The sequence below is a fragment of the Pseudophryne corroboree genome, chromosome 8 (assembly GCF_028390025.1).
Source record: "Pseudophryne corroboree isolate aPseCor3 chromosome 8, aPseCor3.hap2, whole genome shotgun sequence".
Classification (NCBI taxonomy): domain Eukaryota; kingdom Metazoa; phylum Chordata; class Amphibia; order Anura; family Myobatrachidae; genus Pseudophryne; species Pseudophryne corroboree.
In genome coordinates this window covers 375877993-375903429 of record NC_086451.1, presented here as the reverse complement: position 1 = coordinate 375903429, position 25437 = coordinate 375877993, and the positions used below count along the sequence as shown (strand labels likewise).

General features: G+C 28.2%; 8 non-coding genes across 8 annotated transcripts; all 8 read left to right on the top strand.

Moving 5' to 3' along the window:
* Positions 1-230: 230 nt before the first annotated feature.
* Positions 231-303, top strand: TRNAR-UCG (transfer RNA arginine (anticodon UCG)). Its single transcript has one exon. It is a non-coding gene; the product is annotated as a tRNA-Arg (tRNA).
* Positions 304-1719: 1416 nt separating this feature from the next.
* On the top strand, positions 1720-1792 carry TRNAR-UCG (transfer RNA arginine (anticodon UCG)). Its single transcript has one exon. It is a non-coding gene; the product is annotated as a tRNA-Arg (tRNA).
* Positions 1793-5464: 3672 nt separating this feature from the next.
* TRNAR-UCG (transfer RNA arginine (anticodon UCG)) lies at positions 5465-5537 on the top strand. Its single transcript has one exon. It is a non-coding gene; the product is annotated as a tRNA-Arg (tRNA).
* Positions 5538-9981: 4444 nt separating this feature from the next.
* On the top strand, positions 9982-10054 carry TRNAR-UCG (transfer RNA arginine (anticodon UCG)). The gene has a single exon. It is a non-coding gene; the product is annotated as a tRNA-Arg (tRNA).
* Positions 10055-12990: 2936 nt separating this feature from the next.
* On the top strand, positions 12991-13063 carry TRNAR-UCG (transfer RNA arginine (anticodon UCG)). Its single transcript has one exon. It is a non-coding gene; the product is annotated as a tRNA-Arg (tRNA).
* Positions 13064-22748: 9685 nt separating this feature from the next.
* TRNAQ-UUG (transfer RNA glutamine (anticodon UUG)) lies at positions 22749-22821 on the top strand. Its single transcript has one exon. It is a non-coding gene; the product is annotated as a tRNA-Gln (tRNA).
* A 1416-nt stretch (positions 22822-24237) lies between these two features.
* Positions 24238-24310, top strand: TRNAR-UCG (transfer RNA arginine (anticodon UCG)). Its single transcript has one exon. It is a non-coding gene; the product is annotated as a tRNA-Arg (tRNA).
* A 672-nt stretch (positions 24311-24982) lies between these two features.
* TRNAR-UCG (transfer RNA arginine (anticodon UCG)) lies at positions 24983-25055 on the top strand. The gene has a single exon. It is a non-coding gene; the product is annotated as a tRNA-Arg (tRNA).
* The last annotated feature ends 382 nt before the right edge of the window (positions 25056-25437 follow it).

Genomic DNA, 25437 nt, shown 5'->3' with positions numbered 1-25437 from the left:
TTCTCAGTTTGTTTAAGGTTTCTCAAACTTCTTGAATGGGGTATTGTAGAATACTAAACAATATTAGTTTTAATCAGAATTAATAATTGAAATTATTGTTGGATTAAAGTTTGTCATCTGAGTGTAAGATTATCCAAAACAGTTGTCTCAAAGAAACAAAACAAATGTGTTTTTTACTTGAATCTTTATATTACTATACTTTCTTAGGCGTTAATCTTTAGACAGACATTGACCACGTGGCCTAATGGATAAGGCGTCTGACTTCGGATCAGAAGATTGAGGGTTCGAGTCCCTTCGTGGTCATTGCATTCAATGTTATTTGTTTATACTGTATTTTTTTCATTAAGATTAAATATTTTGTAAGGAATATAATAATGAAATCAGAACAAACACAGCTCAAAGTAAAATATCTCAAAACCTTTGTTCTTTAAACTATTTAGCAAACTTTGTAGATTGCACAGCAGTCAATGTATCTTTAAGTTGATTTAAGGTTTCTCAAAATTCTAGGCTTGGGTATTGTGGAATACTAAACATTATTATTTTCTTTCAGAATCAATAACTAAAATTATTGTTGGATCAAAGTTTGTCATCTAGGTTTATATATTTTTACATAAAGATAACATCTTATGTTTGGATTTTAATAATGAAATCAGATCAAACATGATTCAAAGTGAAGAATCTCTAACCCTTTGGTCTTTAAACTATTCAGTAAACTTTGTAGATTGCACATCAACATTAAATATATTTCTCAGTTTGTTTAAGGTTTCTCAAACTTCTTGAATGGGGTATTGTAGAATACTAAACAATATTAGTTTTAATCAGAATTAATAATTGAAATTATTGTTGGATTAAAGTTTGTCATCTGAGTGTAAGATTATCCAAAACAGTTGTCTCAAAGAAACAAAACAAATATGTTTTTTACTTGAATCTTTATATTACTATACTTTCTTAGGCGTTAATCTTTGGACAGACATTGACCACGTGGTCTAATGGATAAGGCGTCTGACTTCGGATCAGTAGATTGAGGATTTGAGTCCCTTCGTGGTCATTGCATTCAATGTTATTTGTTTATACTGTATTTTTTTCATTAAGATTAAATATTTTGTAAGGAATATAATAATGAAATCAGAACAAACACAGCTCAAAGTAAAATATCTCAAAACCTTTGTTCTTTAAACTATTTAGCAAACTTTGTAGATTGCACAGCAGTCAATGTATCTTTAAGTTGATTTAAGGTTTCTCAAAATTCTAGGCTTGGGTATTGTGGAATACTAAACATTATTATTTTCTTTCAGAATCAATAACTAAAATTATTGTTGGATCAAAGTTTGACATCTATGTGTATATATTTTTAGATAAAGATAACATCTTATATTTGGATTATAATAATGAAATCAGATCAAACATGATTCAAAGTGAAGAATCTCTAACCTTTTGGTCTATAAACTATTCAGTAAACTTTGTAGATTGCACATCAACCATTAAATATATTTCTCAGTTTGTTTAAGGTTTCTCAAACTTCTTGAATGGGGTATTGTAGAATACTAAACAACATTAGTTTTATTCAGAATTAATAATTGAAATTATTGTTGGATTAAAGTTTGACATCTGAGTGTAAGATTATCCAAAACAGTTGTCTCAAAGAAACAAAACAAATGTTTTTTACTTGAATCTTTATATTACTATACTTTCTTAGGCGTTAAGCTTTGCACAGACATTGACCACGTGGCCTAATGGATAAGGCATCTGACTTCGGATCAGAAGATTGAGGGTTCGAGCCCCTTCGTGGTCATTGCATTCAATGTTATTTGTTTATACTGTATTTTTTTCATTAAGATTAAATATTTTGTAAGGAATATAATAATGAAATCAGAACAAACACAGCTCAAAGTAAAATATCTCAAAACCTTTGTTCTTTAAACTATTTAGCAAACTTTGTAGATTGCACAGCAGTCAATGTATCTTTAAGTTGATTTAAGGTTTCTCAAAATTCTAGGCTTGGGTATTGTGGAATACTAAACATTATTATTTTCTTTCAGAATCAATAACTAAAATTATTGTTGGATCAAAGTTTGTCATCTAGGTTTATATATTTTTACATAAAGATAACATCTTATGTTTGGATTATAATAATGGACTCAGATCAAACATGATTCAAAGTGAAGAATCTCTAACCCTTTGGTCTTTAAACTATTCAGTAAACTTTGTAGATTGCACATCAACCATTAAATATATTTCTCAGTTTGTTTAAGGTTTCTCAAACTTCTTGAATGGGGTATTGTAGAATACTAAACAATATTAGTTTTATTCAGAATTAATAATTGAAATTATTGTTGGATTAAAGTTTGTCATCTGAGTGTAAGATTATCCAAAACAGTTGTCTCAAAGAAAAAAACAAATATGTTTTTTACTTGAATCTTTATGTTACTATACTTTCTTAGGCATTAATATATTGACAAACAGTGACCACCTGGCCTAATGAATAAGGCGTCTGACTTCGGATCAGAAGATTGAGGATTCGAGTCCCTTCGTGGTCATTGGATTCAATGTTATTTGTTTATACTGTATTTTTTTCATTAAGATTAAATATTTTGTAAGGAATATAATAATGAAATCAGAACAAACACAGCTCAAAGTTAAATATCTCAAAACCTTTGTTCTTTACACTATCTAGCAAACTTTGTAGATTGCACAGCAGTCAATGTATCTTTAAGTTGATTTAAGGTTTCTCAAAATTTTAGGCTTGGGTATTGTGGAATACTAAACATTATTATTTTCTTTCAGAATCAATAACTAAAATTATTGTTGGATCAAAGTTTGACATCTAAGTGTATATATTTTTAGATAAAGATAACATCGTAAGTTTGGATTATAATAATGAAATCAGATCAAACATGATTCAAAGTGAAGAATCTCTAACCTTTTGGTCTTTAAACTATTCAGTAAACTTTGTAGATTGCACATCAACCATTAAATATATTTCTCAGTTTGTTTAAGGTTTCTCAAACTTCTTGAATGGGGTATTGTAGAATACTAAACAGTATTAGTTTTATTCAGAATTAATAATTGAAATTATTGTTGGATTAAAGTTTGTCATCTGAGTGTAAGATTATCCAATACAGTTGTCTCAAAGAAACAAAACAAATATGTTTTTTACTTGAATCTTTATATTACTATATTTTTTTAGGCGTTAATCTTTTGACAGACATTGACCACGTGGCCTAATGGATAAGGCGTCTGACTTCGGATCAGAAGATTGAAGGCTCGAGTCCCTTCGTGGTCATTGCATTCAATGTTATTTGTTTATACTGTATTTTTTTCATTAAGATGAAATATTTTGTAAGGAATATAATAATGAAATCAGAACAAACACAGCTCAAAGTAAAAAAAAACTCAAAGTAAAATATCTCAAAACCTTTGTTCTTTAAACTATTTAGCAAACTTTGTAGATTGCACAGCAGTCAATGTATCTTTATGTTGATTTCAGGTTTTTCAAAATTCTGGGCTTGGGTATTGTGGAATACTAAACATTATTATTTTCTTTCAGAATCAATAACTAAAATTATTGATGGATCAAAGTTTGTCATCTAGGTGTATATATTTTTACATAAAGATAACATCTTATGTTTGGATTTTAATAATGAAATCAGATCAAACATGATTCAAAGTGAAGAATCTCTAACCCTTTGGTCTTTAAACTATTCAGTAAACTTTGTAGATTGCACATCAACCATTAAATATATTTCTCAGTTTGTTTAAGGTTTCTCAAACTTCTTGAATGGGGTATTGTAGAATACTAAACAATATTAGTTTTATTCAGAATTAATAATTGAAATTATTGTTGGATTAAAGTTTGTCATCTGAGTGTAAGATTATCCAAAACAGTAGTCTCAAAGAAACAAAACAAATATGTCTTTTACTTGAATCTTTATGTTACTATACTTTCTTAGGCATTAATATATTGACAAACAGTGACCACCTGGCCTAATGGATAAGGCGTCTGACTTCAAATCAGAAGATTGAGGATTCGAGTCCCTTCGTTGTCATTGGATTCAATGTTATTTGTTTATACTGTATTTTTTTTCATTAAGATGAAATATTTTGTAAGGAATATAATAATGAAATCAGAACAAACACAGCTCAAAGTAAAATATCTCAAAACCTTTGTTCTTTAAACTATTTAGCAAACTTTGTAGACTGCACAGCAGTCAATGTATTTTTAAGTTGATTTAAGGTTTCTCAAAATTCTAGGCTTGGGTATTGTGGAATACTAAACATTATTATTTTCTTTCAGAATCAATAACTAAAATTATTGTTGGATCAAAGTTTGTCATCTAGGTGTATATATTTTTACATAAAGATAACATCTTATGTTTGGATTTTAATAATGAAATCAGATCAAACATGATTCAAAGTGAAGAATCTCTAACCCTTTGGTCTTTAAACTATTCAGTAAACTTTGTAGATTGCACATCAACCATTAAATATATTTCTCAGTTTGTTTAAGGTTTCTCAAACTTCTTGAATGGGGTATTGTAGAATACTAAACAATATTAGTTTTATTCAGAATTAATAATTGAAATTATTGTTGGATTAAAGTTTGTCATCTGAGTGTAAGATTATCCAAAACAGTTGTCTCAAAGAAAAAAACAAATATGTTTTTTACTTGAATCTTTATGTTACTATACTTTCTTAGGCATTAATATATTGACAAACAGTGACCACCTGGCCTAATGAATAAGGCGTCTGACTTCGGATCAGAAGATTGAGGATTCGAGTCCCTTCGTGGTCATTGGATTCAATGTTATTTGTTTATACTGTATTTTTTTCATTAAGATTAAATATTTTGTAAGGAATATAATAATGAAATCAGAACAAACACAGCTCAAAGTTAAATATGTCAAAACCTTTGTTCTTTACACTATCTAGCAAACTTTGTAGATTGCACAGCAGTCAATGTATCTTTAAGTTGATTTAAGGTTTCTCAAAATTTTAGGCTTGGGTATTGTGGAATACTAAACATTATTATTTTCTTTCAGAATCAATAACTAAAATTATTGTTGGATCAAAGTTTGTCATCTAGGTGTATATATTTTTACATAAAGATAACATCTTATGTTTGGATTTTAATAATGAAATCAGATCAAACATGATTCAAAGTGAAGAATCTCTAACCCTTTGGTCTTTAAACTATTCAGTAAACTTTGTAGATTGCACATCAACCATTAAATATATTTCTCAGTTTTTTAAGGTTTCTCAAAATTCTTGAATGGGGTATTGTAGAATTCTAAACAATATTAGTTTTATTCAGAATTAATAATTGAAATTATTGTTGGATTAAAGTTTGTCATCTGAGTGTAAGATTATCCAATACAGTTGTCTCAAAGAAACAAAACAAATATGTTTTTTACTTGAATCTTTATATTACTATACTTTCTTAGGCATTAATCTTTGGACAGACATTGACCACGTGGCCTAATGGATAAGGCGTCTGACTTCGGATCAGAAGATTGATGGTTCGAGTCCCTTCGTGGTCATTGCATTCAATGTTATTTGTTTATACTGTATTTTTTTCATTAAGATGAAATATTTTGTAAGGAATATAATAATGAAATCAGAACAAACACAGCTCAAAGTAAAATATCTCAAAACCTTTGTTCTTTAAACTATTTAGCAAACTTTGTAGATTGCATAGCAGTCAATGTATCTTTAAGTTGATTTAAGGTTTCTCAAAATTCTAGGCTTGGGTATTGTGGAATACTAAACATTGTTATTTTCTTTCAGAATCAATAACTAAAATTATTGTTGGATCAAAGTTTGACATCTAAGTGTATATATTTTTAGATAAAGATAACATCTTATGTTTGGATTATAATAATGAAATCAGATAAAACATGATTCAAAGTGAAGAATCTCTAACCTTTTGGTCTTTAAACTATTCAGTAAACTTTGTAGAAGGCACATCAACCATTAAATGTATTTCTCAGTTTGTTTAAGGTTTCTCAAACTTCTTGAATGGGGTATTGTAGAATACTAAACAATATTTGTTTTATTCAGAATTAATAATTGAAATTATTGTTGGATTAAAGTTTGTCATCTGAGTGTAAGATTATCCAATACAGTTGTCTCAAAGAAACAAAACAAATATGTTTTTTACTTGAATCTTTATATTACTATACTTTCTTAGGCGTTAATCTTTGGACAGACATTGACCACGTGGCCTAATGGATAATGCGTCTGTCTTCAGATCAGAAGATTGAGGATTCGAGTCCCTTCGTGGTCATTGCATTCAATGTTATTTGTTTATACTGTATTTTTTTCATTAAGATTAAATATTTTGTAAGGAATATAATAATGAAATCAGAACAAACACAACTCAAAGTAAAATAGCTCAAAGTAAAATATCTCAAAACCTTTGTTCTTTAAACTATTTAGCAAACTTTGTAGATTGCACAGCAGTCAATGTTTCTTTAAGTTGATTTAAGGTTTCTCAAAATTCTAGGCTTGGGTATTGTGGAATACTAAACATTGTTATTTTCTTTCAGAATCAATAACTAAAATTATTGTTGGATCAAAGTTTTCATCTAGGTGAATATATTTTTAGATAAAGATAACATCTTATATTTGGATTTTAATAATGAAATCAGATCAAACATGATTCAAAGTGAAGTATCTCTAACCCTTTGGTCTTTAAACTATTCAGTAAACTTTGTAGATTGCACATCAACCATTAAATATATTTCTCAGTTTGTTTAAGGTTTCTCAAACTTCTTGAATGGGGTATTGTAGAATACTAAACAATATTAGTTTTATTCAGAATTAATAATTGAAATTATTGTTGGATTAAAGTTTGTCATCTGAGTGTAAGATTATCCAAAACAGTTGTCTCAAAGAAAAAAACAAATATGTTTTTTACTTGAATCTTTATGTTACTATACTTTCTTAGGCATTAACATATTGACAAACAGTGACCACCTGGCCTAATGAATAAGGCGTCTGACTTCGGATCAGAAGATTGAGGATTCGAGTCCCTTCGTGGTCATTGGATTCAATGTTATTTGTTTATACTGTATTTTTTTCATTAAGATTAAATATTTTGTAAGGAATATAATAATGAAATCAGAACAAACACAGCTCAAAGTAAAATATCTCAAAACCTTTGTTCTTTAAACTATCTAGCAAACTTTGTAGATTGCACAGCAGTCAATGTATCTTTAAGTTGATTTAAGGTTTCTCAAAATTTTAGGCTTGGGTATTGTGGAATACTAAACATTATTATTTTCTTTCAGAATCAATAACTAAAATTATTGTTGGATCAAAGTTTGACATCTAAGTGTATATATTTTTAGATAAAGATAACATCGTAAGTATTGATTATAATAATGAAATCAGATCAAACATGATTCAAAGTGAAGAATCTCTAACCTTTTGGTCTTTAAACTATTCAGTAAACTTTGTAGATTGCACATCAACCATTAAATATATTTCTCAGTTTGTTTAAGGTTTCTCAAACTTCTTAAATGGGGTATTGTAGAATACTAAACAATATTAGTTTTATTCAGAATTAATAATTGAAATTATTGTTGGATTAAAGTTTGTCATCTGAGTGTAAGATTATCCAATACAGTTGTCTCAAAGAAACAAAACAAATATGTTTTTTACTTGAATCTTTATATTACTATATTTTTTTAGGCGTTAATCTTTGGACAGACATTGACCACGTGGCCTAATGGATAAGGCGTCTGACTTCGGATCAGAAGATTGAAGGCTCGAGTCCCTTCGTGGTCATTGCATTCAATGTTATTTGTTTATACTGTATTTTTTTCATTAAGATTAAATATTTTGTAAGGAATATAATAATGAAATCAGAACAAACACAGCTCAAAGTAAAAAAAAACTCAAAGTAAAATATCTCAAAACCTTTGTTCTTTAAACTATTTAGCAAACTTTGTAGATTGCACAGCAGTCAATGTATCTTTATGTTGATTTCAGGTTTCTCAAAATTCTGGGCTTGGGTATTGTGGAATACTAAACATTATTATTTTCTTTCAGAATCAATAACTAAAATTATTGATGGATCAAAGTTTGTCATCTAGGTGTATATATTTTTACATAAAGATAACATCTTATGTTTGGATTTTAATAATGAAATCAGATCAAACATGATTCAAAGTGAAGAATCTCTAACCCTTTGGTCTTTAAACTATTCAGTAAACTTTGTAGATTGCACATCAACCATTAAATATATTTCTCAGTTTGTTTAAGGTTTCTCAAACTTCTTGAATGGGGTATTGTAGAATACTAAACAATATTAGTTTTATTCAGAATTAATAATTGAAATTATTGTTGGATTAAAGTTTGTCATCTGAGTGTAAGATTATCCAATACAGTTGTTTCAAAGAAACAAAACAAATATGTTTTTTACTTGAATCTTTATATTACTATACTTTCTTAGGCGTTAATCTTTGGACAGACATTGATCACGTGGCCTAATGGATAATGCGTCTGTCTTCAGATCAGAAGATTGAGGGTTTGAGTCCCTTCATGGTCATTGCATTCAATGTTATTTGTTTATACTGTATTTTTTTCATTAAGATGAAATATTTTGTAAGGAATATAATAATGAAATCAGAACAGACACAACTCAAAGTAAAATAGCTCAAAGTAAAATATCTCAAAACCTTTGTTCTTTAAACTATTTAGCAAACTTTGTAGATTGCACAGCAGTCAATGTTTCTTTAAGTTGATTTAAGGTTTCTCAAAATTCTAGGCTTGGGTATTGTGGAATACTAAACATTGTTATTTTCTTTCAGAATCAATAACTAAAATTATTGTTGGATCAAAGTTTTCATCTAGGTGTATATATTTTTAGATAAAGATAACATCTTATGTTTGGATTTTAATAATGAAATCAGATCAAACATGATTCAAAGTGAAGAATCTCTAACCCTTTGGTCTTTAAACTATTCAGTAAACTTTGTAGATTGCACATCAACCATTAAATATATTTCTCAGTTTGTTTAAGGTTTCTCAAACTTCTTGAATGGGGTATTGTAGAATACTAAACAATATTAGTTTTATTCAGAATTAATAATTGAAATTATTGTTGGATTAAAGTTTGTCATCTGAGTGTAAGATTATCCAAAACAGTTGTCTCAAAGAAATAAACAAATATGTTTTTTACTTGAATCTTTATGTTACTATACTTTCTTAGGCATTAATATATTGACAAACAGTGACCACCTGGCCTAATGAATAAGGCGTCTGACTTCGGATCAGAAGATTGAGGATTCAGTCCCTTCGTGGTCATTGGATTCAATGTTATTTGTTTATACTGTATTTTTTTCATTAAGATTAAATATTTTGTAAGGAATATAATAATGAAATCAGAACAAACACAGCTCAAAGTAAAATATCTAAAAACCTTTGTTCTTTAAACTATTTAGCAAACTTTGTAGACTGCACAGCAGTCAATGTATCTTTAAGTTGATTTAAGGTTTCTCAAAATTCTAGGCTTGGGTATTGTGGAATACTAAACATTATTATTTTCTTTCAGAATCAATAACTAAAATTATTGTTGGATCAAAGTTTGTCATCTAGGTGTATATATTTTTACATAAAGATAACATCTTATGTTTGGATTTTAATAATGAAATCAGATCAAACATGATTCAAAGTGAAGAATCTCTAACCCTTTGGTCTTTAAACTATTCAGTAAACTTTGTAGATTGCACATCAACCATTAAATATATTTCTCAGTTTTTTAAGGTTTCTCAAAATTCTTGAATGGGGTATTGTAGAATTCTAAACAATATTAGTTTTATTCAGAATTAATAATTGAAATTATTGTTGGATTAAAGTTTGTCATCTGAGTGTAAGATTATCCAATACAGTTGTCTCAAAGAAACAAAACAAATATGTTTTTTACTTGAATCTTTATATTACTATACTTTCTTAGGCGTTAATCTTTGGACAGACATTGACCACGTGGCCTAATGGATAAGGCGTCTGACTTCGGATCAGAAGATTGATGGTTCGAGTCCCTTCGTGGTCATTGCATTCAATGTTATTTGTTTATACTGTATTTTTTTCATTAAGATGAAATATTTTGTAAGGAATATAATAATGAAATCAGAACAAACACAGCTCAAAGTAAAATATCTCAAAACCTTTGTTCTTTAAACTATTTAGCAAACTTTGTAGATTGCATAGCAGTCAATGTATCTTTAAGTTGATTTAAGGTTTCTCAAAATTCTAGGCTTGGGTATTGTGGAATACTAAACATTGTTATTTTCTTTCAGAATCAATAACTAAAATTATTGTTGGATCAAAGTTTGACATCTAAGTGTATATATTTTTAGATAAAGATAACATCTTATGTTTGGATTATAATAATGAAATCAGATAAAACATGATTCAAAGTGAAGAATCTCTAACCTTTTGGTCTTTAAACTATTCAGTAAACTTTGTAGAAGGCACATCAACCATTAAATGTATTTCTCAGTTTGTTTAAGGTTTCTCAAACTTCTTGAATGGGGTATTGTAGAATACTAAACAATATTTGTTTTATTCAGAATTAATAATTGAAATTATTGTTGGATTAAAGTTTGTCATCTGAGTGTAAGATTATCCAATACAGTTGTCTCAAAGAAACAAAACAAATATGTTTTTTACTTGAATCTTTATATTACTATACTTTCTTAGGCGTTAATCTTTGGACAGACATTGACCACGTGGCCTAATGGATAATGCGTCTGTCTTCAGATCAGAAGATTGAGGATTCGAGTCCCTTCGTGGTCATTGCATTCAATGTTATTTGTTTATACTGTATTTTTTTCATTAAGATTAAATATTTTGTAAGGAATATAATAATGAAATCAGAACAAACACAACTCAAAGTAAAATAGCTCAAAGTAAAATATCTCAAAACCTTTGTTCTTTAAACTATTTAGCAAACTTTGTAGATTGCACAGCAGTCAATGTTTCTTTAAGTTGATTTAAGGTTTCTCAAAATTCTAGGCTTGGGTATTGTGGAATACTAAACATTGTTATTTTCTTTCAGAATCAATAACTAAAATTATTGTTGGATCAAAGTTTTCATCTAGGTGAATATATTTTTAGATAAAGATAACATCTTATATTTGGATTTTAATAATGAAATCAGATCAAACATGATTCAAAGTGAAGTATCTCTAACCCTTTGGTCTTTAAACTATTCAGTAAACTTTGTAGATTGCACATCAACCATTAAATATATTTCTCAGTTTGTTTAAGGTTTCTCAAACTTCTTGAATGGGGTATTGTAGAATACTAAACAATATTAGTTTTATTCAGAATTAATAATTGAAATTATTGTTGGATTAAAGTTTGTCATCTGAGTGTAAGATTATCCAATACAGTTGTCTCAAAGAAACAAAACAAATATGTTTTTTACTTGAATCTTTATATTACTATACTTTCTTAGGCGTTAATCTTTGGACAGACATTGATCACGTGGCCTAATGGATAATGCGTCTGTCTTCAGATCAGAAGATTGAGGGTTTGAGTCCCTTCATGGTCATTGCATTCAATGTTATTTGTTTATACTGTATTTTTTTCATTAAGATGAAATATTTTGTAAGGAATATAATAATGAAATCAGAACAGACACAACTCAAAGTAAAATAGCTCAAAGTAAAATATCTCAAAACCTTTGTTCTTTAAACTATTTAGCAAACTTTGTAGATTGCACAGCAGTCAATGTTTCTTTAAGTTGATTTAAGGTTTCTCAAAATTCTAGGCTTGGGTATTGTGGAATACTAAACATTGTTATTTTCTTTCAGAATCAATAACTAAAATTATTGTTGGATCAAAGTTTTCATCTAGGTGTATATATTTTTAGATAAAGATAACATCTTATGTTTGGATTTTAATAATGAAATCAGATCAAACATGATTCAAAGTGAAGAATCTCTAACCCTTTGGTCTTTAAACTATTCAGTAAACTTTGTAGATTGCACATCAACCATTAAATATATTTCTCAGTTTGTTTAAGGTTTCTCAAACTTCTTGAATGGGGTATTGTAGAATACTAAACAATATTAGTTTTATTCAGAATTAATAATTGAAATTATTGTTGGATTAAAGTTTGTCATCTGAGTGTAAGATTATCCAAAACAGTTGTCTCAAAGAAATAAACAAATATGTTTTTTACTTGAATCTTTATGTTACTATACTTTCTTAGGCATTAATATATTGACAAACAGTGACCACCTGGCCTAATGAATAAGGCGTCTGACTTCGGATCAGAAGATTGAGGATTCAGTCCCTTCGTGGTCATTGGATTCAATGTTATTTGTTTATACTGTATTTTTTTCATTAAGATTAAATATTTTGTAAGGAATATAATAATGAAATCAGAACAAACACAGCTCAAAGTAAAATATCTAAAAACCTTTGTTCTTTAAACTATTTAGCAAACTTTGTAGACTGCACAGCAGTCAATGTATCTTTAAGTTGATTTAAGGTTTCTCAAAATTCTAGGCTTGGGTATTGTGGAATACTAAACATTATTATTTTCTTTCAGAATCAATAACTAAAATTATTGTTGGATCAAAGTTTGTCATCTAGGTGTATATATTTTTACATAAAGATAACATCTTATGTTTGGATTTTAATAATGAAATCAGATCAAACATGATTCAAAGTGAAGAATCTCTAACCCTTTGGTCTTTAAACTATTCAGTAAACTTTGTAGATTGCACATCAACCATTAAATATATTTCTCAGTTTTTTAAGGTTTCTCAAAATTCTTGAATGGGGTATTGTAGAATTCTAAACAATATTAGTTTTATTCAGAATTAATAATTGAAATTATTGTTGGATTAAAGTTTGTCATCTGAGTGTAAGATTATCCAATACAGTTGTCTCAAAGAAACAAAACAAATATGTTTTTTACTTGAATCTTTATATTACTATACTTTCTTAGGCGTTAATCTTTGGACAGACATTGACCACGTGGCCTAATGGATAAGGCGTCTGACTTCGGATCAGAAGATTGATGGTTCGAGTCCCTTCGTGGTCATTGCATTCAATGTTATTTGTTTATACTGTATTTTTTTCATTAAGATGAAATATTTTGTAAGGAATATAATAATGAAATCAGAACAAACACAGCTCAAAGTAAAATATCTCAAAACCTTTGTTCTTTAAACTATTTAGCAAACTTTGTAGATTGCATAGCAGTCAATGTATCTTTAAGTTGATTTAAGGTTTCTCAAAATTCTAGGCTTGGGTATTGTGGAATACTAAACATTGTTATTTTCTTTCAGAATCAATAACTAAAATTATTGTTGGATCAAAGTTTGACATCTAAGTGTATATATTTTTAGATAAAGATAACATCTTATGTTTGGATTATAATAATGAAATCAGATAAAACATGATTCAAAGTGAAGAATCTCTAACCTTTTGGTCTTTAAACTATTCAGTAAACTTTGTAGAAGGCACATCAACCATTAAATGTATTTCTCAGTTTGTTTAAGGTTTCTCAAACTTCTTGAATGGGGTATTGTAGAATACTAAACAATATTTGTTTTATTCAGAATTAATAATTGAAATTATTGTTGGATTAAAGTTTGTCATCTGAGTGTAAGATTATCCAATACAGTTGTCTCAAAGAAACAAAACAAATATGTTTTTTACTTGAATCTTTATATTACTATACTTTCTTAGGCGTTAATCTTTGGACAGACATTGACCACGTGGCCTAATGGATAATGCGTCTGTCTTCAGATCAGAAGATTGAGGATTCGAGTCCCTTCGTGGTCATTGCATTCAATGTTATTTGTTTATACTGTATTTTTTTCATTAAGATGAAATATTTTGTAAGGAATATAATAATGAAATCAGAACAAACACAACTCAAAGTAAAATAGCTCAAAGTAAAATATCTCAAAACCTTTGTTCTTTAAACTATTTAGCAAACTTTGTAGATTGCACAGCAGTCAATGTTTCTTTAAGTTGATTTAAGGTTTCTCAAAATTCTAGGCTTGGGTATTGTGGAATACTAAACATTGTTATTTTCTTTCAGAATCAATAACTAAAATTATTGTTGGATCAAAGTTTTCATCTAGGTGAATATATTTTTAGATAAAGATAACATCTTATATTTGGATTTTAATAATGAAATCAGATCAAACATGATTCAAAGTGAAGTATCTCTAACCCTTTGGTCTTTAAACTATTCAGTAAACTTTGTAGATTGCACATCAACCATTAAATATATTTCTCAGTTTGTTTAAGGTTTCTCAAACTTCTTGAATGGGGTATTGTAGAATACTAAACAATATTAGTTTTATTCAGAATTAATAATTGAAATTATTGTTGGATTAAAGTTTGTCATCTGAGTGTAAGATTATCCAAAACAGTTGTCTCAAAGAAAAAAACAAATATGTTTTTTACTTGAATCTTTATGTTACTATACTTTCTTAGGCATTAACATATTGACAAACAGTGACCACCTGGCCTAATGAATAAGGCGTCTGACTTCGGATCAGAAGATTGAGGATTCGAGTCCCTTCGTGGTCATTGGATTCAATGTTATTTGTTTATACTGTATTTTTTTCATTAAGATTAAATATTTTGTAAGGAATATAATAATGAAATCAGAACAAACACAGCTCAAAGTAAAATATCTCAAAACCTTTGTTCTTTAAACTATCTAGCAAACTTTGTAGATTGCACAGCAGTCAATGTATCTTTAAGTTGATTTAAGGTTTCTCAAAATTTTAGGCTTGGGTATTGTGGAATACTAAACATTATTATTTTCTTTCAGAATCAATAACTAAAATTATTGTTGGATCAAAGTTTGACATCTAAGTGTATATATTTTTAGATAAAGATAACATCGTAAGTTTGGATTATAATAATGAAATCAGATCAAACATGATTCAAAGTGAAGAATCTCTAACCTTTTGGTCTTTAAACTATTCAGTAAACTTTGTAGATTGCACATCAACCATTAAATATATTTCTCAGTTTGTTTAAGGTTTCTCAAACTTCTTAAATGGGGTATTGTAGAATACTAAACAATATTAGTTTTATTCAGAATTAATAATTGAAATTATTGTTGGATTAAAGTTTGTCATCTGAGTGTAAGATTATCCAATACAGTTGTCTCAAAGAAACAAAACAAATATGTTTTTTACTTGAATCTTTATATTACTATACTTTCTTAGGCGTTAATCTTTGGACAGACATTGACCACGTGGCCTAATGGATAAGGCGTCTGACTTCGGATCAGAAAATTGATGGTTCGAGTACCTTCGTGGTCATTGCATTCAATGTTATTTGTTTATACTGTATTTTTTTCATTAAGATGAAATATTTTGTAAGGAATATAATAATGAAATCAGAACAAACACAGCTCAAAGTAAAATATCTCAAAACCTTTGTTCTTTAAACTATTTAGCAAACTTTGTAGATTGCACAGCAGTCAATGTATCTTTAAGTTGATTTAAGGTTTCTCAAAATTCTAGGCTTGGGTATTGTGGAATACTAAACATTGTTATTTTCTTTCAGAATCAATAACTAAAATTATTGTTGGATCAAAGTTTTCATCTAGGTGTATATATTTTTAGATAAAGATAACATCTTATGTTTGGATTTTAATAATGAAATCAGATCAAACATGATTCAAAGTGAAGAATCTCTAACCCTTTGGTCTTTAAACTATTCAGTAAACTTTGTAGATTGCACATCAACCATTAAATATATTTCTCAGTTTGTTTAAGGTTTCTCAAACTTCTTGAATCGGGTATTGTAGAATACTAAACAATATTAGTTTTATTCAGAATTAATAATTGAAATTATTGTTGGATTAAAGTTTGTCATCTGAGTGTAAGATTATCCAATACAGTTGTCTCAAAGAAACAAAACAAATATGTTTTTTACTTGAATCTTTATATTACTATATTTTTTTAGGCGTTAATCTTTTGACAGACATTGACCACGTGGCCTAATGGATAAGGCGTCTGACTTCGGATCAGAAGATTGAAGGCTCGAGTCCCTTCGTGGTCATTGCATTCAATGTTATTTGTTTATACTGTATTTTTTTCATTAAGATGAAATATTTTGTAAGGAATATAATAATGAAATCAGAACAAACACAGCTCAAAGTAAAAAAAAACTCAAAGTAAAATATCTCAAAACCTTTGTTCTTTAAACTATTTAGCAAACTTTGTAGATTGCACAGCAGTCAATGTATCTTTATGTTGATTTCAGGTTTCTCAAAATTCTGGGCTTGGGTATTGTGGAATACTAAACATTATTATTTTCTTTCAGAATCAATAACTAAAATTATTGATGGATCAAAGTTTGTCATCTAGGTGTATATATTTTTACATAAAGATAACATCTTATGTTTGGATTTTAATAATGAAATCAGATCAAACATGATTCAAAGTGAAGAATCTCTAACCCTTTGGTCTTTAAACTATTCAGTAAACTTTGTAGATTGCACATCAACCATTAAATATATTTCTCAGTTTGTTTAAGGTTTCTCAAACTTCTTGAATGGGGTATTGTAGAATGCTAAACAATATTAGTTTTATTCAGAATTAATAATTGAAATTATTGTTGGATTAAAGTTTGTCATCTGAGTGTAAGATTATCCAATACAGTTGTCTCAAAGAAACAAAACAAATATGTTTTTTACTTGAATCTTTATATTACTATACTTTCTTAGGCGTTAATCTTTGGACAGACATTGACCACGTGGCCTAATGGATAAGGCGTCTGACTTCGGATCAGAAAATTGATGGTTCGAGTACCTTCGTGGTCATTGCATTCAATGTTATTTGTTTATACTGTATTTTTTTCATTAAGATGAAATATTTTGTAAGGAATATAATAATGAAATCAGAACAAACACAGCTCAAAGTAAAATATCTCAAAACCTTTGTTCTTTAAAATATTTAGCAAACTTTGTAGATTGCACAGCAGTCAATGTATCTTTAAGTTGATTTAAGGTTTCTCAAAATTCTAGGCTTGGGTATTGTGGAATACTAAACATTGTTATTTTCTTTCAGAATCAATAACTAAAATTATTGTTGGATCAAAGTTTTCATCTAGGTGTATATATTTTTAGATAAAGATAACATCTTATGTTTGGATTTTAATAATGAAATCAGATCAAACATGATTCAAAGTGAAGAATCTCTAACCCTTTGGTCTTTAAACTATTCAGTAAACTTTGTAGATTGCACATCAACCATTAAATATATTTCTCAGTTTGTTTAAGGTTTCTCAAACTTCTTGAATGGGGTATTGTAGAATACTAAACAATATTAGTTTTATTCAGAATTAATAATTGAAATTATTGTTGGATTAAAGTTTGTCATCTGAGTGTAAGATTATCCAATACAGTTGTCTCAAAGAAACAAAACAAATATGTTTTTTACTTGAATCTTTATATTACTATATTTTTTTAGGCGTTAATCTTTTGACAGACATTGACCACGTGGCCTAATGGATAAGGCGTCTGACTTCGGATCAGAAGATTGAAGGCTCGAGTCCCTTCGTGGTCATTGCATTCAATGTTATTTGTTTATACTGTATTTTTTTCATTAAGATGAAATATTTTGTAAGGAATATAATAATGAAATCAGAACAAACACAGCTCAAAGTAAAAAAAAACTCAAAGTAAAATATCTCAAAACCTTTGTTCTTTAAACTATTTAGCAAACTTTGTAGATTGCACAGCAGTCAATGTATCTTTATGTTGATTTCAGGTTTCTCAAAATTCTGGGCTTGGGTATTGTGGAATACTAAACATTATTATTTTCTTTCAGAATCAATAACTAAAATTATTGATGGATCAAAGTTTGTCATCTAGGTGTATATATTTTTACATAAAGATAACATCTTATGTTTGGATTTTAATAATGAAATCAGATCAAACATGATTCAAAGTGAAGAATCTCTAACCCTTTGGTCTTTAAACTATTCAGTAAACTTTGTAGATTGCACATCAACCATTAAATATATTTCTCAGTTTGTTTAAGGTTTCTCAAACTTCTTGAATGGGGTATTGTAGAATGCTAAACAATATTAGTTTTATTCAGAATTAATAATTGAAATTATTGTTGGATTAAAGTTTGTCATCTGAGTGTAAGATTATCCAAAACAGTTGTCTCAAAGAAACAAAACAAATATGTCTTTTACTTGAATCTTTATGTTACTATACTTTCTTAGGCATTAATATATTGACAAACAGTGACCACCTGGCCTAATGGATAAGGCGTCTGACTTCAAATCAGAAGATTGAGGATTCGAGTCCCTTCGTTGTCATTGGATTCAATGTTATTTGTTTATACTGTATTTTTTTTCATTAAGATGAAATATTTTGTAAGGAATATAATAATGAAATCAGAACAAACACAGCTCAAAGTAAAATATCTCAAAACCTTTGTTCTTTAAACTATTTAGCAAACTTTGTAGACTGCACAGCAGTCAATGTATTTTTAAGTTGATTTAAGGTTTCTCAAAATTCTAGGCTTGGGTATTGTGGAATACTAAACATTATTATTTTCTTTCAGAATCAATAACTAAAATTATTGTTGGATCAAAGTTTGTCATCTAGGTGTATATATTTTTACATAAAGATAACATCTTATGTTTGGATTTTAATAATGAAATCAGATCAAACATGATTCAAAGTGAAGAATCTCTAACCCTTTGGTCTTTAAACTATTCAGTAAACTTTGTAGATTGCACATCAACCATTAAATATATTTCTCAGTTTTTTAAGGTTTCTCAAAATTCTTGAATGGGGTATTGTAGAATTCTAAACAATATTAGTTTTATTCAGAATTAATAATTGAAATTATTGTTGGATTAAAGTTTGTCATCTGAGTGTAAGATTATCCAATACAGTTGTCTCAAAGAAACAAAACAAATATGTTTTTTACTTGAATCTTTATATTACTATACTTTCTTAGGCGTTAATCTTTGGACAGACATTGACCACGTGGCCTAATGGATAAGGCGTCTGACTTCGGATCAGAAAATTGATGGTTCGAGTACCTTCGTGGTCATTGCATTCAATGTTATTTGTTTATACTGTATTTTTTTCATTAAGATGAAATATTTTGTAAGGAATATAATAATGAAATCAGAACAAACACAGCTCAAAGTAAAATATCTCAAAACCTTTATTCTTTAAACTATTTAGCAAACTTTGTAGATTGCACAGCAGTCAATGTATCTTTAAGTTGATTTAAGGTTTCTCAAAATTCTAGGCTTGGGTATTGTGGAATACTAAACATTGTTATTTTCTTTCAGAATCAATAACTAAAATTATTGTTGGATCAAAGTTTTCATCTAGGTGTATATATTTTTAGATAAAGATAACATCTTATGTTTGGATTTTAATAATGAAATCAGATCAAACATGATTCAAAGTGAAGAATCTCTAACCCTTTGGTCTTTAAACTATTCAGTAAACTTTGTAGATTGCACATCAACCATTAAATATATTTCTCAGTTTGTTTAAGGTTTCTCAAACTTCTTGAATGGGGTATTGTAGAATACTAAACAATATTAGTTTTATTCAGAATTAATAATTGAAATTATTGTTGGATTAAAGTTTGTCATCTGAGTGTAAGATTATCCAAAACAGTTGTCTCAAAGAAAAAAACAAATATGTTTTTTACTTGAATCTTTATGTTACTATACTTTCTTAGGCATTAATATATTGACAAACAGTGACCACCTGGCCTAATGAATAAGGCGTCTGACTTCGGATCAGAAGATTGAGGATTCGAGTCCCTTCGTGGTCATTGGATTCAATGTTATTTGTTTATACTGTATTTTTTTCATTAAGATTAAATATTTTGTAAGGAATATAATAATGAAATCAGAACAAACACAGCTCAAAGTTAAATATCTCAAAACCTTTGTTCTTTACACTATCTAGCAAACTTTGTAGATTGCACAGCAGTCAATGTATCTTTAAGTTGATTTAAGGTTTCTCAAAATTTTAGGCTTGGGTATTGTGGAATACTAAACATTATTATTTTCTTTCAGAATCAATAACTAAAATTATTGTTGGATCAAAGTTTGACATCTAAGTGTATATATTTTTAGATAAAGATAACATCGTAAGTTTGGATTATAATAATGAAATCAGATCAAACATGATTCAAAGTGAAGAATCTCTAACCTTTTGGTCTTTAAACTATTCAGTAAACTTTGTAGATTGCACATCAACCATTAAATATATTTCTCAGTTTGTTTAAGGTTTCTCAAACTTCTTGAATGGGGTATTGTAGAATACTAAACAGTATTAGTTTTATTCAGAATTAATAATTGAAATTATTGTTGGATTAAAGTTTGTCATCTGAGTGTAAGATTATCCAATACAGTTGTCTCAAAGAAACAAAACAAATATGTTTTTTACTTGAATCTTTATATTACTATATTTTTTTAGGCGTTAATCTTTTGACAGACATTGACCACGTGGCCTAATGGATAAGGCGTCTGACTTCGGATCAGAAGATTGAAGGCTCGAGTCCCTTCGTGGTCATTGCATTCAATGTTATTTGTTTATACTGTATTTTTTTCATTAAGATGAAATATTTTGTAAGGAATATAATAATGAAATCAGAACAAACACAGCTCAAAGTAAAAAAAAACTCAAAGTAAAATATCTCAAAACCTTTGTTCTTTAAACTATTTAGCAAACTTTGTAGATTGCACAGCAGTCAATGTATCTTTATGTTGATTTCAGGTTTTTCAAAATTCTGGGCTTGGGTATTGTGGAATACTAAACATTATTATTTTCTTTCAGAATCAATAACTAAAATTATTGATGGATCAAAGTTTGTCATCTAGGTGTATATATTTTTACATAAAGATAACATCTTATGTTTGGATTTTAATAATGAAATCAGATCAAACATGATTCAAAGTGAAGAATCTCTAACCCTTTGGTCTTTAAACTATTCAGTAAACTTTGTAGATTGCACATCAACCATTAAATATATTTCTCAGTTTGTTTAAGGTTTCTCAAACTTCTTGAATGGGGTATTGTAGAATACTAAACAATATTAGTTTTATTCAGAATTAATAATTGAAATTATTGTTGGATTAAAGTTTGTCATCTGAGTGTAAGATTATCCAAAACAGTTGTCTCAAAGAAACAAAACAAATATGTCTTTTACTTGAATCTTTATGTTACTATACTTTCTTAGGCATTAATATATTGACAAACAGTGACCACCTGGCCTAATGGATAAGGCGTCTGACTTCAAATCAGAAGATTGAGGATTCGAGTCCCTTCGTTGTCATTGGATTCAATGTTATTTGTTTATACTGTATTTTTTTTCATTAAGATGAAATATTTTGTAAGGAATATAATAATGAAATCAGAACAAACACAGCTCAAAGTAAAATATCTCAAAACCTTTGTTCTTTAAACTATTTAGCAAACTTTGTAGACTGCACAGCAGTCAATGTATTTTTAAGTTGATTTAAGGTTTCTCAAAATTCTAGGCTTGGGTATTGTGGAATACTAAACATTATTATTTTCTTTCAGAATCAATAACTAAAATTATTGTTGGATCAAAGTTTGTCATCTAGGTGTATATATTTTTACATAAAGATAACATCTTATGTTTGGATTTTAATAATGAAATCAGATCAAACATGATTCAAAGTGAAGAATCTCTAACCCTTTGGTCTTTAAACTATTCAGTAAACTTTGTAGATTGCACATCAACCATTAAATATATTTCTCAGTTTGTTTAAGGTTTCTCAAACTTCTTGAATGGGGTATTGTAGAATACTAAACAATATTAGTTTTATTCAGAATTAATAATTGAAATTATTGTTGGATTAAAGTTTGTCATCTGAGTGTAAGATTATCCAAAACAGTTGTCTCAAAGAAAAAAACAAATATGTTTTTTACTTGAATCTTTATGTTACTATACTTTCTTAGGCATTAATATATTGACAAACAGTGACCACCTGGCCTAATGAATAAGGCGTCTGACTTCGGATCAGAAGATTGAGGATTCGAGTCCCTTCGTGGTCATTGGATTCAATGTTATTTGTTTATACTGTATTTTTTTCATTAAGATTAAATATTTTGTAAGGAATATAATAATGAAATCAGAACAAACACAGCTCAAAGTTAAATATGTCAAAACCTTTGTTCTTTACACTATCTAGCAAACTTTGTAGATTGCACAGCAGTCAATGTATCTTTAAGTTGATTTAAGGTTTCTCAAAATTTTAGGCTTGGGTATTGTGGAATACTAAACATTATTATTTTCTTTCAGAATCAATAACTAAAATTATTGTTGGATCAAAGTTTGACATCTAAGTGTATATATTTTTAGATAAAGATAACATCTTAAGTTTGGATTATAATAATGAAATCAGATCAAACATGATTCAAAGTGAAGAATCTCTAACCTTTTGGTCTTTAAACTATTCAGTAAACTTTGTAGATTGCACATCAACCATTAAATATATTTCTCAGTTTGTTTAAGGTTTCTCAAACTTCTTGAATGGGGTATTGTAGAATACTAAACAGTATTAGTTTTATTCAGAATTAATAATTGAAATTATTGTTGGATTAAAGTTTGTCATCTGAGTGTAAGATTATCCAATACAGTTGTCTCAAAGAAACAAAACAAATATGTTTTTTTCTTGAATCTTTATATTACTATACTTTCTTAGGCGTTAATCTTTGGACAGACATTGACCACGTGGTCTAATGGATAAGGCGTCTGACTTTGGATCAGAAGATTGAGGATTCGAGTCCCTTCGTGGTCATTGCATTCAATGTTATTTGTTTATACTGTATTTTTTTCATTAAGATTAAATATTTTGTAAGGAATATAATAATGAAATCAGAACAAACACAGCTCAAAGTAAAATATCTCAAAACCTTTGTTCTTTAAACTATTTAGCAAACTTTGTAGATTGCACAGCAGTCAATGTATCTTTAATTTGATTTAAGGTTTCTCAAAATTCTAGGCTTGGGTATTGTGGAATACTAAACATTATTATTTTCTTTCAGAATCAATAACTAAAATTATTGTTGGATCAAAGTTTGTCATCTAGGTTTATTTATTTTTACATAAAGATAACATCTTATGTTTGGATTATAATAATGAAATCAGATCAAACATGATTCAAAGTGAAGAATCTCTAACCCTTTGGTCTTTAAACTATTCAGTAAACTTTGTAGATTGCACATCAACATTAAATATATTTCTCAGTTTGTTTAAGGTTTCTCAAACTTCTTGAATGGGGTATTGTAGAATACTAAACAATATTAGTTTTAATCAGAATTAATAATTGAAATTATTGTTGGATTAAAGTTTGTCATCTGAGTGTAAGATTATCCAAAACAGTTGTCTCAAAGAAACAAAACAAATATGTTTTTTACTTGAATCTTTATATTACTATACTTTCTTAGGCGTTAATCTTTGGACAGACATTGACCACGTGGTCTAATGGATAAGGCGTCTGACTTCGGATCAGTAGATTGAGGATTTGAGTCCCTTCGTGGTCATTGCATTCAATGTTATTTGTTTATACTGTATTTTTTTCATTAAGATTAAATATTTTGTAAGGAATATAATAATGAAATCAGAACAAACACAGCTCAAAGTAAAATATCTCAAAACCTTTGTTCTTTAAACTATTTAGCAAACTTTGTAGATTGCACAGCAGTCAATGTATCTTTAAGTTGATTTAAGGTTTCTCAAAATTCTAGGCTTGGGTATTGTGGAATACTAAACATTATTATTTTCTTTCAGAATCAATAACTAAAATTATTGTTGGATCAAAGTTTGACATCTATGTGTATATATTTTTAGATAAAGATAACATCTTATATTTGGATTATAATAATGAAATCAGATCAAACATGATTCAAAGTGAAGAATCTCTAACCTTTTGGTCTATAAACTATTCAGTAAACTTTGTAGATTGCACATCAACCATTAAATATATTTCTCAGTTTGTTTAAGGTTTCTCAAACTTCTTGAATGGGGTATTGTAGAATACTAAACAACATTAGTTTTATTCAGAATTAATAATTGAAATTATTGTTGGATTAAAGTTTGACATCTGAGTGTAAGATTATCCAAAACAGTTGTCTCAAAGAAACAAAACAAATGTTTTTTACTTGAATCTTTATATTACTATACTTTCTTAGGCGTTAAGCTTTGCACAGACATTGACCACGTGGCCTAATGGATAAGGCATCTGACTTCGGATCAGAAGATTGAGGGTTCGAGCCCCTTCGTGGTCATTGCATTCAATGTTATTTGTTTATACTGTATTTTTTTCATTAAGATTAAATATTTTGTAAGGAATATAATAATGAAATCAGAACAAACACAGCTCAAAGTAAAATATCTCAAAACCTTTGTTCTTTAAACTATTTAGCAAACTTTGTAGATTGCACAGCAGTCAATGTATCTTTAAGTTGATTTAAGGTTTCTCAAAATTCTAGGCTTGGGTATTGTGGAATACTAAACATTATTATTTTCTTTCAGAATCAATAACTAAAATTATTGTTGGATCAAAGTTTGTCATCTAGGTTTATATATTTTTACATAAAGATAACATCTTATGTTTGGATTATAATAATGAAATCAGATCAAACATGATTCAAAGTGAAGAATCTCTAACCCTTTGGTCTTTAAACTATTCAGTAAACTTTGTAGATTGCACATCAACATTAAATATATTTCTCAGTTTGTTTAAGGTTTCTCAAACTTCTTGAATGGGGTATTGTAGAATACTAAACAATATTAGTTTTAATCAGAATTAATAATTGAAATTATTGTTGGATTAAAGTTTGTCATCTGAGTGTAAGATTATCCAAAACAGTTGTCTCAAAGAAACAAAACAAATATGTTTTTTACTTGAATCTTTATATTACTATACTTTCTTAGGCGTTAATCTTTGGACAGACATTGACCACGTGGCCTAATGGATAAGGCGTCTGACTTCGGATCAGAAGATTGAGGATTCGAGTCCCTTCGTGGTCATTGCATTCAATGTTATTTGTTTATACTGTATTTTTTTCATTAAGATTAAATATTTTGTAAGGAATATAATAATGAAATCAGAACAAACACAGCTCAAAGTAAAATATCTCAAAACCTTTGTTTTTTAAACTATTTAGCAAACTTTGTAGATTGCACAGCAGTCAATGTATCTTTAAGTTGATTTAAGGTTTCTCAAAATTCTAGGCTTGGGTATTGTGGAATACTAAACATTGTTATTTTCTTTCAGAATCAATAACTAAAATTATTGTTGGATCAAAGTTTGTCATCTAGGTGTATATATTTTTACATAAAGATAACATCTTATGTTTGGATTATAATAATGAAATCAGAACAAACATGATTCAAAGTGAAGAATCTCTAA